The sequence below is a fragment of the Rhinopithecus bieti genome, unplaced genomic scaffold (genome assembly GCF_001698545.2).
Source record: "Rhinopithecus bieti isolate Rb0 unplaced genomic scaffold, ASM169854v2 scaffold_2272, whole genome shotgun sequence".
Classification (NCBI taxonomy): domain Eukaryota; kingdom Metazoa; phylum Chordata; class Mammalia; order Primates; family Cercopithecidae; genus Rhinopithecus; species Rhinopithecus bieti.
The window spans coordinates 5058336-5073204 of record NW_016804163.1 but is presented as its reverse complement, the minus strand read 5'-3'; positions in this window follow the sequence as shown (position 1 = coordinate 5073204).

Genomic DNA, 14869 nt, shown 5'->3' with positions numbered 1-14869 from the left:
GCTATAACGGGAAACATATTTGAATGGAAAATAGGTTGCTGGAACAGCCAAGGGAAACTCATGTTTTCCGAGTTAAAAGAGCAAAACATACCTGTCGAGGATCCAGTTAAATCAGAAGATGTGTCCTGGCTGGCTATGAAGCAGAATTTTTCTTCAAGTAAGCTAGCGTAGGCACACTACCTTAATCTTCTAACATCCTACGGCTCATCCTGAGGGACGTAGATAATAGCTCTTAGTTAGCCAAGATAAACTGCTTAACTCTAACAAGTGGTATCAAGGCAACTCCTTCTGAGAATTCACAATATATACACTATTCCTGATGGCCCTTCCATATTAATGATTTCAGAAGCTTCTTTAGAGGGTGAAGAAGGAAATAAAGGAGGCCCTAACTGAGTCCTGGGTCTCAGAAGAATGTATCTGAGACTTTGTAAGACAATATCTTAAAAACTTAAAGAAAGGGATAAAGTCTGAATTCATGTGGAAATATTTTATTTAGCCTAATAAAGACGGAACTAGTCGCACAAATAATTTTATACAATTCACTAAACTTGGGCATTATTCAATATTCACTCAATACATATTTAGTGGATTTTAGCATACTGCAAAGTTCTGAAGATAAAGTGGTGAAAAATTAATCTTTATTGAAGAGCTTCAAATTAAAACAGGAGCCTGAAAATTAGCTAAGAAATTATAACAGGATATTTTTATGCACTATCTTAACTTGTGGATGGGAGATTTATAGAAATACAACACCATCTCATGCAACGTACAGGCATCCGCCAAGTAACTGACACATCATCGAGTTTATAGAGTGTGAGAAGATAGAAGAGAAAACCATGTAACACATCATTGCAGCACAACCGTAATGTTCCCTAGACCCCAACTCTTCACTTATTCACACACTCTCTGAAAACCCAAGTTTTTCTATTTATCTCCGCAAAACAGTTATAACTTAACAGAAGTAGTTCTCAAGCTGGGCTGCACATTAGAATGACTTGGGTAACTTTTACGAAAGATCTTTTTCCAGGTCACACTGCAGGCCAATTAAATCTGAGTCTCTTGGGGTGAGATTCCCACATCAGTATTTTTTTACACCTTCCCGGGTGGTTCCACATGCAGACAGGTTGTACACCACTGCCTAGAGCTTTCAGTAAACCCAAACTCGGCCATAATTCAAAACATGACTTCTTGGCCTCAAGCATGACCTCTTTGAAGAGCTTAAATTTATGACTTTTCCCACGGAATCCAGGTCAAATTCTGTGGTGTTCTGAACGCAATTAACTAAGACAGAGAATCTTAAAGATTTCAGACTGGCAAGGATCAAAGATAGTCCTACAGTTTCTGGCGTGAATCAGTGGTAAAAGCTGTAGCATTGAGATAAGGAATCCAGGGAGGGAAGTAAATTTAGGAGCAATGGGGAAAGTTCAGAAGTTTGGCAGATTTCAGTTGCCTACATCTGACTGCAGCTAATTACATGTAGCCTATATTACATTTCTAATAACTAAGGGTCACTGGAGTACGTAACATGAATGAAACCAGGCTGTTTTAGAAACCAAGTTTTTTGTAAGAGAATAAAATTAATTATATAATCTTTCAAATGAAAGCAACCGGAGTCCACGTGCTGATGGTAAATACAAAAAAAAAAAAAAAAAAAAAAAAAAAAAAAGGATATTCATCACACTTGCTAAGGATGGTAAGGCAGATTTCATTCAAGGTGACCATTGCCATCGGTAAATGCAGTCTTGCATTGGGAAGAGAGATTGGACTCAACTCTGATTCCAACAAGGATAAGTGGGGATTTTTAACCAAGAAAGAGGGTGGGTATCAGTGGATGGAAAATTGCTAAGAGAAAACATGAGGGAAAAAGGGTTTCTGGCTAACCTGACTTGATGGGATTATTGCTGAAGGCAAGCCAGGGTGATCAGCTATCCAGGCTTGTCCAATGCTATACAAGCAGAGGGTGAGAAGGATTTTTAATAAACTAACTTAGCACAATTCTTACTCAAAGTGGATTCTACAAGGACATAGAGGGAAGCCCAAGGTTGGGTCTCGCCAAGCAGAAGAAGACTCTGAGGAGCCTGACTAAAGTTTAATTCAAAGGAGAAAGTCTTTGTCAATGCTAAGGAAGAATCATATCTAATGGGGGCAAGTGTTTCTAAATAATGATATTCAAATTAAGAGAATATTACATAGTGTTATACTCAGTTTGGGAAGAGATTAAGTCTTGATTGTGAAATCATGTTATCTTTTAAAATATATCTATGACTTATGTTGAACCCTATCTTCTTTTAACCATTGACTCTTCAAATCTCACTAGTCTTCTGCAAAGAATAATGTTTCTCTTAAGCATATTTGCATAGGGGTTTTAAACAAAGGCACAATAAAAGTAATTACTATTTTGTAATTGAAGAGGTCTGAATGAGTACAACCTTTCAATTAGGGTCTTGTCAATATTCAACAACATAGAATATTTTCCTCCCACTATAATTCTATATACTTTCTATATACTTTCTTTATAATTTCACAAGATTTCCACCATTTTACATGCCCTTTATGATATTCTTACCAATAAACTTATAAAAAATAAAATGCATTCTCCAGCTTCTATTCATTTAATATTTTATCCCCAGGATATAAATACAGTTCTATGAATTTGGTTTTAACAAATAATGCATGTGTCATAACTTATAATTCTTTCTTGGCTTTGATTAGATATTAAAATAGAAGAAATGACACATTCAGAGCCCTTTTACCTTTCATACCAGGCTTGCAATGTTCTCCAAGACGACGAATGGCTAGATTACATTTTGGTTATTAAAGTGAGGCTTATTACGCTGTTCAACAAAAGTGTATTTAATAGCGTTTTCATTATATTCAAATCATTTCCAGAGTTACACACTTAAAAAGTAAATGAAGTGTAGTCCTGTAGAGAATTACTACTGTGCGAATTCAGGCAAAGTTAAGAATAGTATATTATTCTTAATAGAAAATCCTAAATATATATTTGAGCTATAAATACATGTAAAGATAGATGATATGTTTTCCAAGCGTATTTTATTGTGACGTTAAAGGTGGTTAAGGCAAAAGTCATTAAAAAAAAACTTTAAAATGTATTCTGGAAAATAGGTGGCACGTTGTTCAGTTTCTACAGCCTTATTATAGCCTATCCCCCAAATTCTTCCATTTCATCCATGAAACACCCAATTTTTGCACGTCTTGATGTCCATAAGCTGAGTGGTGATATTTTCCTACTCCTCTTGGAAGACATGAGTCCTTTCTGTTGCCATCAAAAGCTCCATATACTTGTATACATGATTTTTTCTCTTACCACTTGTCCTGTTCTTTGGGATTACATAAAATACTTCTATATAATTATGCCATAACAAACCTGATATAAACAGGTAACATAAGAACATAATAAGAGAGAAAAGTAATTATATTTGTTTTACTATCTGCATAATATAATATTTATTATGAAAAGATGATGATGATATAAAAGGGGGATTAATTTTGTGTAGATAAATATAGGCATTACCAAAGAACACTTAAAATTAAGGAATAACATTTTTTCCAATTTAAAAATTTCTTTTATTCACTAAGTAAAATAAATGCAAGGATTAATGCAATAACTTTTTACCCTACTACTTAATAGCCATTGAAAGATTGTATTCTATATTCTTTCAATTTCTTCTGCTCTGATTTATAGCAGGATATTTGTAAGTAAATTTAAATTCATCAAAGATTTACTTCAGTTTTATTATTCTTGCTTTCTGAATCAGTCATGTAAACCTATATTGAAAGAAATTAGATGAGACCAAACAGAAGTGAGGCTGTTCGTCAGAAAATAAAATAAACTAAAAAAAGATTTGAAAATATGGTTCACAACATTATTCTTTATATCAGCAATGCTTTCTACGACAAGCTATTTATAACTATAAAACTGGCAAGACCATTTAAAATGTGTTTTTAAAAGGTGAGTCTCTTAAGAAAAGTCATTGCATTCTTTTATTTTGGAAATTATCATAGTGTTGAGGCTGACGTATATGGTGGAAAACCCACATCTAATTATAGTAAACTAGTATCTACACGATATATTAGCATTTAAAAAATCCATTGGAATTAAATTGTATTTAAAGATTTTCAGTAAAAAAAAAGTTAACAAATGCATCATGTAAAATAACTTCAGCTTTATGTTAGCTTTTTTCAAAACACATTAAATAAGTTAATGAGTATAAAATATTATATTTCTGTGGCATGAATTTCAAGTGATTGTGACACAGGTGTATTTTTAAAAGAATCTATCTTAATATGCTTTAATACCATTTTCTGTATTATTTATTACTTTTTGTTTGTCCTTACAGTTTTCTATTTTGGTTATATGTGATTTGAAAAACGTGAACTGTTATAATATCAAGCTAACAATTATTTTAAGCTAATAAACGTGGATGAACACCATTAAAAATAAACTTTAGTTTTACTGTGAAAATAGTATAATTTTGACAATTATTGCTTTTAGATAATTTTATTAGTATTTGGATTGATGTTTTTAATGAGACTGTTATGAGCAACTTTGAAGAATTCTTCAGAATTAAAAATACTTAAATATGAATGTCTCATATATATTGACCTTTTAAGATTATGAATATATAGATTTTTCTTTTAGGATTAGTTAGAAACAATAAAAGATAATCTTTTGAGTCTAGTTATAATGGTTTTATGAAATATACGTTAAGAAATACCTTTGTAGTAAAGAAAATATTCTACTAAATTTCTCTTAAAAGCTTCAATCACTAAATCTCTTTTCTTAATTGTATGACACTAAAATTCAGTTCTATATTAAATAATGCCATATCAAATTTCTATTGCATATGTGGTAGTAGCTGAAAAGTATAGCATTAAAATAACTGAAAAATAGTATTTTATCAAAAAAAGATGCGAATTTTTAAAAGCACACTATTAAAAAATGTGTCAGCCTATTAATACAAAGTCAGTACAATTACTGAAATGATTTATCATGCAACATTAGGTACATTTGAATTTTTAAAGTATCTATGTGCTTCTGGTTGCCCGGTTCTCCAAAGGAGCTCAGCACTGAAATCAGATAATCAATGTTGAATTTTACATCTCCACTCTCCCAATGCCCAATGTACTCAAATGGAGCAAATATGACATTTTAAAAAAGTTCATCAACATTTCAAGTCCACCAGGGCTCAATACATCATTTGTGCAGTGCAGTGCATAATTCCTTAGTGGCATGAAAAAGTTAATACTCCTAAAAAAGTGCCCAACACTCATGGGGAGGAATTCGTGTGCTCAGAATTTGAATTGAGTAAGATTTCAGTTGTATCATCTTATTGAGCTATGGCCTTTTAGGTTTAATAATCACAAAATTAAAAATAGGGGTCAGTATTTCATGGTATCTCATCTAATGTTAAAAAAACCATGTCCAGGACTCTTAGATCTGTGTCAAATTCATGCTGTACACTGTAGGGGGATGGAATGCAACTTTGTTTCAGTTGAATCAATGGAAACTTCCCAGGGAAAAATCTTCAACCAAGTAAAATGAAAGACTGAAAAATTTACCTTCAAGTTAAAAAAACACATTTTTGAAACATTCTGTAATTTTAAGTCATGTGAGTCCCAGTAATAAGTAAAAATCAAACTCAATTAATCTTTTCCTTTCTTTTTCTCTATTAGACTCCTCTACTCTATCCTTACTTCAAGTTTTCATTTTAGGTTCCTGACTGCCCAGCAAAGATACTACAGGCAAGATTAATCTGATATATTTATTCATGAAATTAATCTTTTTAAAGTACATCAGAGTGTGTAATTCTCCATTTGTATCTACCTTACTGTTCGAATTAGTCATCTTGAAATTTTAAAGTACTAATATACTTAGGAAATATAATTCTATTTTTTCCAGTGTTATTGAGGTACACTTGACAAAGATTATATATATTGGGAGTACAGTGTGATGTTATTTTTACAGTTTTATTGAGGTATCATTGAAGTATAAGAAACAACACATATTTAATATATACAATTTGGTGAATTTAGACAAGCATACACCAGTCGCCCCTTCCTTTTTACTGAGGTACGAATTTGGCTTTTTTAACAATTTCAACTTTTATTTTTGGTTTTGATTTGCATTTCTCTGATGATTAGTGAGCATTGTTCTTATGCTTGTTAGTCTCTTGTATGTCTTCAGGTGTATGTGTAAGGATTGATTACATGGATAAACTACATGATGCTAAGGTTTGTGGTACAAATGACCCCATCATCTAAGTAGTGAGCATAGTAGCCAATACCTAGTTTTTCAACACTTGACCACCTCCTTTCTGTGCATGAGTGCCCGATGATAACTTCCATTTATAAATAAGAACATTTGGAATTTGGTTTTCTGTTCCTACATTAGTTTGCTTGGGGTGATGGCCTCCAGCTGATTTCTTTCTTTTTAATGCCACATAATATTCCGTGGTGTACATGTACCACATTTTCTTTGTCTAATCCACTGTTGATGGGCACATAGGTTGATTCCATGTCTTTGCTATCGTGAATAATGCTGCAATGAAGACACAAGTGTGTGTGTCTTTTTGGCAGAAAAATTTATTTTCTTTTGGATATGTATCCATTTGCTGGGTCAAATGGTAGCTCTGTTTTTAAGTTCTTTGAGAAATCTGTAATGTGCATTTCAAGTGGTTGAACTAATTTACACTCCCACCAGCTGCATCCCTCTTCTCTGCAACCCTGCCGGCATCTGTTAGTTTTTGACTTTTTAGTAATAGCCATTCTGACTCGTGTGATGTAGTATCTCCTTGTTGTTTTGATTTGCATTTTGCTGATGATTAATCACTTTGAACATGTTTCATATATTTGTTGGCTACTTGTATGCCTTCTTTTGAGAAGTGTCTGTTCATATCCTTTGCCCACCCTTTAATGGAGTTATTTCTATTCTGCTTGTTGAATTGTTTAAGTTCCTTATGCACTGAGATACATTGTAATGCAATTACTAGAACCAAACTAATTACCATATCCCTCATCTCATGTAATGGCTACTTTTGTGTGTGTGTGAAGAGAACAGTTAGAGATGAACTCTATTAGCAAATTTCAAGTGCACAGTAGAGTATTGTTAACTATAGTCACCATGCTATACATTAGATTTCCAGAAGTTATTCATCCTGCGTAATTGAGACTTTGTACCTTTCGACCATCATCTCTCCATTTCCCCCACCCTCAAGCTTCTGGACTGGGGCCGAAGATCATTTTAATCTTGATATTTCTATCATTATCCATGGCCAAGATGGTGAACTTGAGACAAGTTTCTTCCAGACTACAGGCCCCTGTCCTCCCTTAGAGCATGTACTTTAGAAAATTTGGGATTGTAAATTATTTCTATTGTCCTTTTTATGTAAATCTTCTACAAACAAGAAATACCTTTCTCAAGGACCTGGGAGTTATGTTTTTGAAATGTAATAATCACAGTCATCATCTGAGGGGATAGTTCCTTTATCTCCCAATCTCTGTGGAAGATGCAAGCCCACAAAAAAAGAAAATTGTCTATTGCAAATTGTCCACTGTCTCCAACTGGACAATTATCATACCACAAAGATACCTTTGCACCTATATGCTTATTACTATTCACCATAGCAAAAATATGAAATCAAATGAAGTGTCCATCAAGGGAGGATTGGATAAAGAAAATGTGATACATAAGCTGGGCATGGCGGCTCATGCCTGTAATCTCAGCACTTTGGGAGGCCAAGGTGGTTAGATCATTTGAGGCCATGAGTTCAAGCCCAAACTCACCAACATGACGAAACCCCATCTCTACCAAAAATGCAAAAATTGTCTGGGCATGGTGACTCATGCCTGTAGTCCCAGCTATCTGGGAGACTGAGGTACAAGAATTACTTGGATCTGGGAGGCGGAGGTTTCAGTGAGCTGAGACAGCACCACTGCACTTCAGCCTGGGTGATAGAAGGAGACTCTGTCTCAGGGGAAAAAAAGAAAAGAAAAGAATGTGTGGCATATATACATATATATGAAATAAAAAAACAATGCAGCCATGTCTTTTGCAGCAACATGGATGTAACTGGAGGCCATTATCTTAAGTGAAATAACTCAATTTACCATGTTGTCACTTATAAGCAGGAGCTGAATAAGGCGTACACATGGACATAGATTGTGGAATAATAGACACTGGAGACTTGGGAGGGTGGGAGCGTGGGAGGGGGTGAGGGATGGATGAGAAATTATCTGAAGGGTACAATGTACACTATTTGGGTGATGGCTATTCTAAAAGCCCAGACTTTGCCTCTTTGCAATATACCTGTGTAATAAAACTTCACTGGTACCATCCTATTTATTTATATAAATAAACTGCAAATGTAAGAATGTTTTCTTAAAAAGAAGGATATTTGTATGTACAGGTGTATATATATATATATATATATACACATACACACACATATATGTAGCTATGTAGTTACATAGTGATACTTTAGTATCTAGAATTAAAGTATAATACATATCATCAGGGTGATTTTAATATAAAATTAAATGTAATTTAATAAATATAAATGTAATAAATATAAAATTGTAAATTTAAACATATTAGGAAACCAGAAAACCGTCCATTGTTAAATCTAATGACTCTGTTCAAAAACAAGCATGACCACTCTTGTTATATCATATTTTCTTAAAAATAAGAGTGTACGTACAGACACCTGTTTGGGATATCAGGAGTGCTGGTCATGCATCTAATTGACATCCACACAGTTATTCTGGCATATGATTATTATAAGTTATTTCTTGTAATTTTTGTAATAGATCTGAAGCCTTGTGGACTATACAATAGCTAGTGTATAAGGTCTGTAATAGTCAAGCACATACAATAGATGTAAAAAAAACACATATTAGAAAGACTAAATGGATGTCCCTTAGAGATTTTTTCCTTCAAGTAATGTTTCCTGAAACTGTCTTGGAAAAACGATTCTAAACACATTTCCCATGATCGGGTGGTTTAAAGAAGCACCAGTAGTAAAGGGCAAATAAAGTGCCTTTTCTCTTCTAACTAAATATTAAGTTAGCTCCACTTCAGTGTTGCTCTGTTGCGACATACATTATAGAACACAGAGCTAACTGCTTTAGTGTTTCAGCCCTCCAAGCAGTACAGATGTTATGCAAATGGTTTAGTGCTCATTTTCAGAAAGTAAACAATTGTGGTAAATTTTGCAAGGGTTTTTTTTTTTTTTTTTTTTTGCATTAGCACTGAACTTTCTAAAATTGTTGCTAGCTGCAATGTTAGTGCTTAGATAAATTGAAATTTTTGTGCAGCAGAAACTTGTCAGATGTGAAAGTATAATGGATTTTTTCTAATTGCAAAACTTCACTACATTAAAAAACAAAATGGAGTTAAACAGAGAAGTTAGTATTAAGCTAGCTCCATAATTTGACGAAATATATTATTGCTATCCACAGACAACAAGCATTTGTCAGGTGTGTCTGCAATAACTGTAAAATAAAAGCAAGTTTATTTCTTCACATAAAACTTGCATTTAGTAATCATTTAAAAACTTTCATAGTTCAACACTTGTTTTGTATCAAAAAACCACGATAAATTAGTAAAAACGCTACTAATTATAAATGTCCACAAATATTTTTGAAATTTAGTATCTAATATGTAATCATTTGGAAATATTTATCAATGTGGTTTAGAAATAAGAATCTTAATAATTTATAAGTATTCCTACTATAGGAGGACAGGGTGTAGATAATTCCTGATGATGTGGATTTGTGAAAATGTGTATTTATTTTCTATTGCTGCAGTAACAAGTAATCACAAATTTTGACTCTCAAAACTACACAAATGTATTAGTTTACAGTTCTGTCTGTAGATCAAGAGTCCCACAATCAAGGGGTAAACAGGGCTGTGTTTTATCTGGAGGCACTGAAGCTGAATCTGTTTCTTTGTCTTTTCCAGCTTCTAGAGGCTGCTTGCTTTCCTTGGCTCCTGGCCTATTTTTATATCTTCTAAGCCAGCAGAAACATTTTCAATTTTCTCTCTCTTTCTCTCTCTTGCCTCCCTATAACATCTCCTTTTCTGATTCTGACTATCCTGCTTTATCCGTTTTCTTGTAAATCTCTTTATGGTTACACTGGGCACATTCAGGTTACCCAGGATAACCTCTCCCACTCTAAGGCCCAATTTAATCACATGTGCAATGTCCTTTTCGGCTACGTTTAGTGGGTTGAATAGCATTCCCAGAAGGCATGCCTACTGGAACCTCAGAATGTGACCTTATTTGGAATAAGTGTCTTTGAAGATGTAGTTAAAGATCATAGAATGAGAGCCTTTGGGATTAGAGTGGGTTCTAAATCTAATGAGGAGTGTCCTTATAAGAGACAGAAAAAAAATTATACATGGAAGATGGAGGTGGATTCTCCGTCTGAGTCTCCAGAAGGAATTAACCCTGTCAAGACCTTCATTTCATGCTTCTGGCCTCCCTGACTATTAAGATAAGATACATTTATTTTGTGTAAAGCTATCCATTTGATGGTAATAGGTTATAGAAGGCCTAGAAAAATAATACACCATTTAAAGCAACACATTACAAGATTTGGAGATTCTAGGATGTGAATCTTTGAGGGGCACTATTCTATTTATAACAAATATATAAATATGCAACAAAATTTGAGAAAGTAACCCTATATTTTAGCAAGCTACATTGTTTCTGCCTCATCGGTGTCCTAAGGCTGTCAAAACAATGTCTTAATGTGACTTTTTATGGGTGATAATGACGTGAAATCCAAGCATAACTAAAGATGTTATTCCTCAGTGATAAAAGGCTGCTGATGAAAACTTTTATTGAGATTACATAAAAAGACACATATTCTAGAAACTTAATATACTGTCCCTATAATTTAGCAACATTTTCTACTCTCTCTATTGGTCCTTAACTTCAATTACAATAACATTTTTATAGTTTATTAATGGTGATTCTCTGAACAAATACAACCCCAGTACCTTCTCTGGGTTTTCACCATGAGTTGGAATTGCTTTAAGCAGAGATGGATATCTAAGAAGCATGCTTGAATTAGTGAGCTACGAGTCTCTGAGACACAAATGTTTAATATTGTTCACTAAAATACATACATATGTATACATATGTAAATACAATTCTTAATACAGTTGTAAAGACAAATAATATAAAGTATAGTTCTCAAATATTTCATTTAACTATTTCTCCCATTTTGTTTTTTTGCAAACTAATATTTGCATCTAAAATTTTCTGAATTTAATTTGATGGTGAATTAAATCTTTCAAATGATCTTACAGTGTCAGATTTTCTTGTTCACAATTACATTGTGACAATGGTCTTATAATAATTAGAAATCCCTGTTATATCTCTGCACAACTGTTTTACGTTCTAGACAACAATATTAATTTAATTTATTAGTAAATAAAATAGAATTGATTACATGTGCTTTCAATAACAAAGCTAGTTGTTTTCTATATGTCGAATTTAAATAACACCAAATTAACAATTAAACAGCTATATACTTTGTGAACACTAATTTATTCAGTTTGCCAATAGCTCACCATAGGTGTTTTCAGTTTAATCAGATATCTTTTCACCATCACCAATTAACTCTCTTTGTCGGGTTTTCGAAATAATAACTGAAAGCAAAGTCGGCTACTCCTACAGTTATTCATGTCTGCAGAATTACTTATTCAAACAGTAATGACATGCATACGAGCAAAGAAAATACAGTATGTTTTCTCGCTGTTTGATATCAGACAATGCAGGTAATTCACACAAATATTTAGCACACAGTTATAAATATTACAGATAGACATAGCCTGAGAAGCAAGTATTTAATGTATATGACTATAATTTCTTGCTGTCTTAAATTTCTTTTCAGAAGAGACATGAATTACAAAGATTTCTGTAGATTCCATTTCCAGTTACCTCTTCCAAGAATATGTGGAGCATTGTGATTAACTGAACTTAATTGAATTGCAAGGGGCTCACCATTTCTCAGAAACAGTATCTTTTCATCAAGCACTAATGTATAACAAGCAACAGAGTGACAGAAGTCTTCTGAAAGCACCATGTGCATATGCTGCCTATACTTCAAATAATATGTGGTTTTTGAAAAGAGTTTGTCTTGAGTTGGGAGGGTAAAATTGTAGAACACAAAGTACATTTAAAATGACTAACATAGATAATTTCCATGATATTCTTCTATGATTTAGGACAGAAATTTACCAGAAATACTGAGCTTTTTAATGCACTTTAAACGTGCAATGCTTTTCTTAAAAATCACATAAATCAAATACCATGAACATTACTAGACCACTCTACCTGCTAACATTTTGACATGTTCGTAAAAAGTGTGAACTTTTAGTTACTCAGAAAGTACAGTAGAACATAATAATTACCGTTAAATATGTTCTTGAATCTGCATTGTTATTCTAATACATGATGGCATAATTTTCCTTGATTGAAATAAAGTGTTTCTAATTACCTACCAATTTTTAAAAAACACATCTGGATGTATGCAACTTTGAAGCTAATGAAAGTCATCATCAAAAAAGAAGTTGATCCATGCTTAATTAATATAATTATCAACAAGCTCAAAGAAGATGTGAATAACACACCAAACATATTTTCTCCAGAAACAGAGAAAATTACGAATTTACACAAGTCTCTTATATTAAAGACTTACTCTCTTTTAACTTGTATTTTAAGTTCAGAGGTACATGTGCAGGTTTGTTACATAGGTAAATTTGTGTCGTGGGGGTTTGTTGTACAGATTATTTCATTACCCAGGTATTAATCCTAATAATTTAAAACAATTTCTTTTTTCTTTTCTTTTTTTTTTTTTGAGACAGAGTCCTGCTCTATGGCCCAGGCTGGAGTGCGGTGGCGCCATCTCGGCTCACTGCAAGCTCCGCCTCCCAGGTTCCCGCCATTCTCCTGCCTCAGCCTCCGGAGTAGCTGGGACTACAGGCGCCCGCCACCTCGCCCGGCTAATTTTATTTTATCTTTTATTTTGTAGAGATGGGATTTTACGGTGTTAGGCAGGATGGTCTCGATTTCCTGACCTCGTGATCTGCCCGCCTCGGCCTTCCAAAGCACTGGGATTACAGGCGTGAGCCACCGTGCCCGGCCGCTAAAGCAATTTCTTTTGACTACTATAAATTTGGAAAAATGGAGGAAAACAAGAAATGTAAGTAAGAAATTCTTTGAGAAAGAAAAATAGGAAATAAAGAAATATAAAGTAGGAAAAGTGTAACGATAAAGAGTGATTTTGGAGACTTGGGGAGAAGGATGGGAGAGAGGGGAGGGACAAAATGCTACGAATTGGGTGCAGTGTACTCTACTCGAGTGAGAGGCGCACCAAATCTCAGAAATCACCACTAAAGAACTTTTTTCATGTAATGAAAAACCACCCTCTCGCCCAAAACTATTTAAATACAATTTTATAAAGAGTAATTGACAAGATAATTAATTTTAAAATAATGTAATAATGTAGTGAGTGGAGACTCCATTATACTCTGTTCTTGTATACTCCATTAATCAAACAAAGAAACACAACTAAAACAGCCTAGTCTTTGAGGACGTGCTGTTTCCCACCCACTTCACTTTCCATTCCTAGTTCCATTTCTCGAGCCCAGTATTTTTCTGGAACCAGAGGCATCATTGTTATCTGAGAATCTTTTAAAAATGCAAATTCTCAATATCCCCGTCCTAAATCAACTGAATCAGAAATTCTAGAGGCACGACACAGCAATCTGCTTTTATTTTTCCATTCATTTTTCTTGGTCCCTTTTTTCTCTGCAAATTTCCCAGTCTATTCTCATGCACGTTAGAATCTATTACCCTAATCCAGACTACCATCAGATCTTCCTCAATCTCTTTGTGTTCATTGGTTTCCATCCAAAGAATCCAGACTCCATACAAGGATAAAATGAAACAGGAGGTAATATGATGTGTTTGTTTGCTGTCTCCCTCCACTAGCTAGAGTAACCCAGGACATTAATGAACTCATGACATAATGGGGTACATTCATATATTTGACATTCAATACATTTATGAAAAAGGTTACTAAGGGAAAACTAATGAAATAATAAAAGTACCCCCTTGATACATCTTCATGCAGCCAGTATTTCCAAATACAGGATTCCTGGGGCATATTTCCAGTGTGCACCACCTTCATTACAGCTATGCTCAAAGAGCCAGTGGAATGATCATTCTTAAAACTAGTTATAGGAAAGTCAACATTTAGTCAAATGTTTGAGGTCTTCCTGTTGCCTCTAAAATTAAGTATAAGTGATTAGGCATTTTTCAAATTCTCGAACACTTTACGAACTTTTTCAACCTTCTGTATGCTTTGTACTTTCCAGTTCAGTACTTCTCACAAGATGGTGTGCTGTTATGCCCATAACCTCACTCTTGCTATGGCTACAGTAATGTATGATTATATCACCATTTGAACGTTTGAAAATTCTAGGCCAGTTGTGGTGGCGCACTCCCGTAATCTCAGAACTGTGGAATGCAAAGGCAGGCAGATTGCTTGGGCCCAGGAGTTCAAGACCAGCTCAAGCAACACGCAGAAATCCCTTCTCTACAAAAAAAACAAACAAATAAAAAGTACAAAATTTGGTGGAGTGTGGTCACGTGTGCCTGTAGTCGCAGCTACTTGAGAGGCTGAGGAGGGAGGACCGTCTGGGCCTAGGGAGGTCAAGGCTGCCGTAAGCATTGCTTGCACCACTGCACTCCAGCATGGTAGACGAAGCAAGACCCTATTTTAAATATATATAATATCTATATATAAATTAATAAATATAATATATACTATT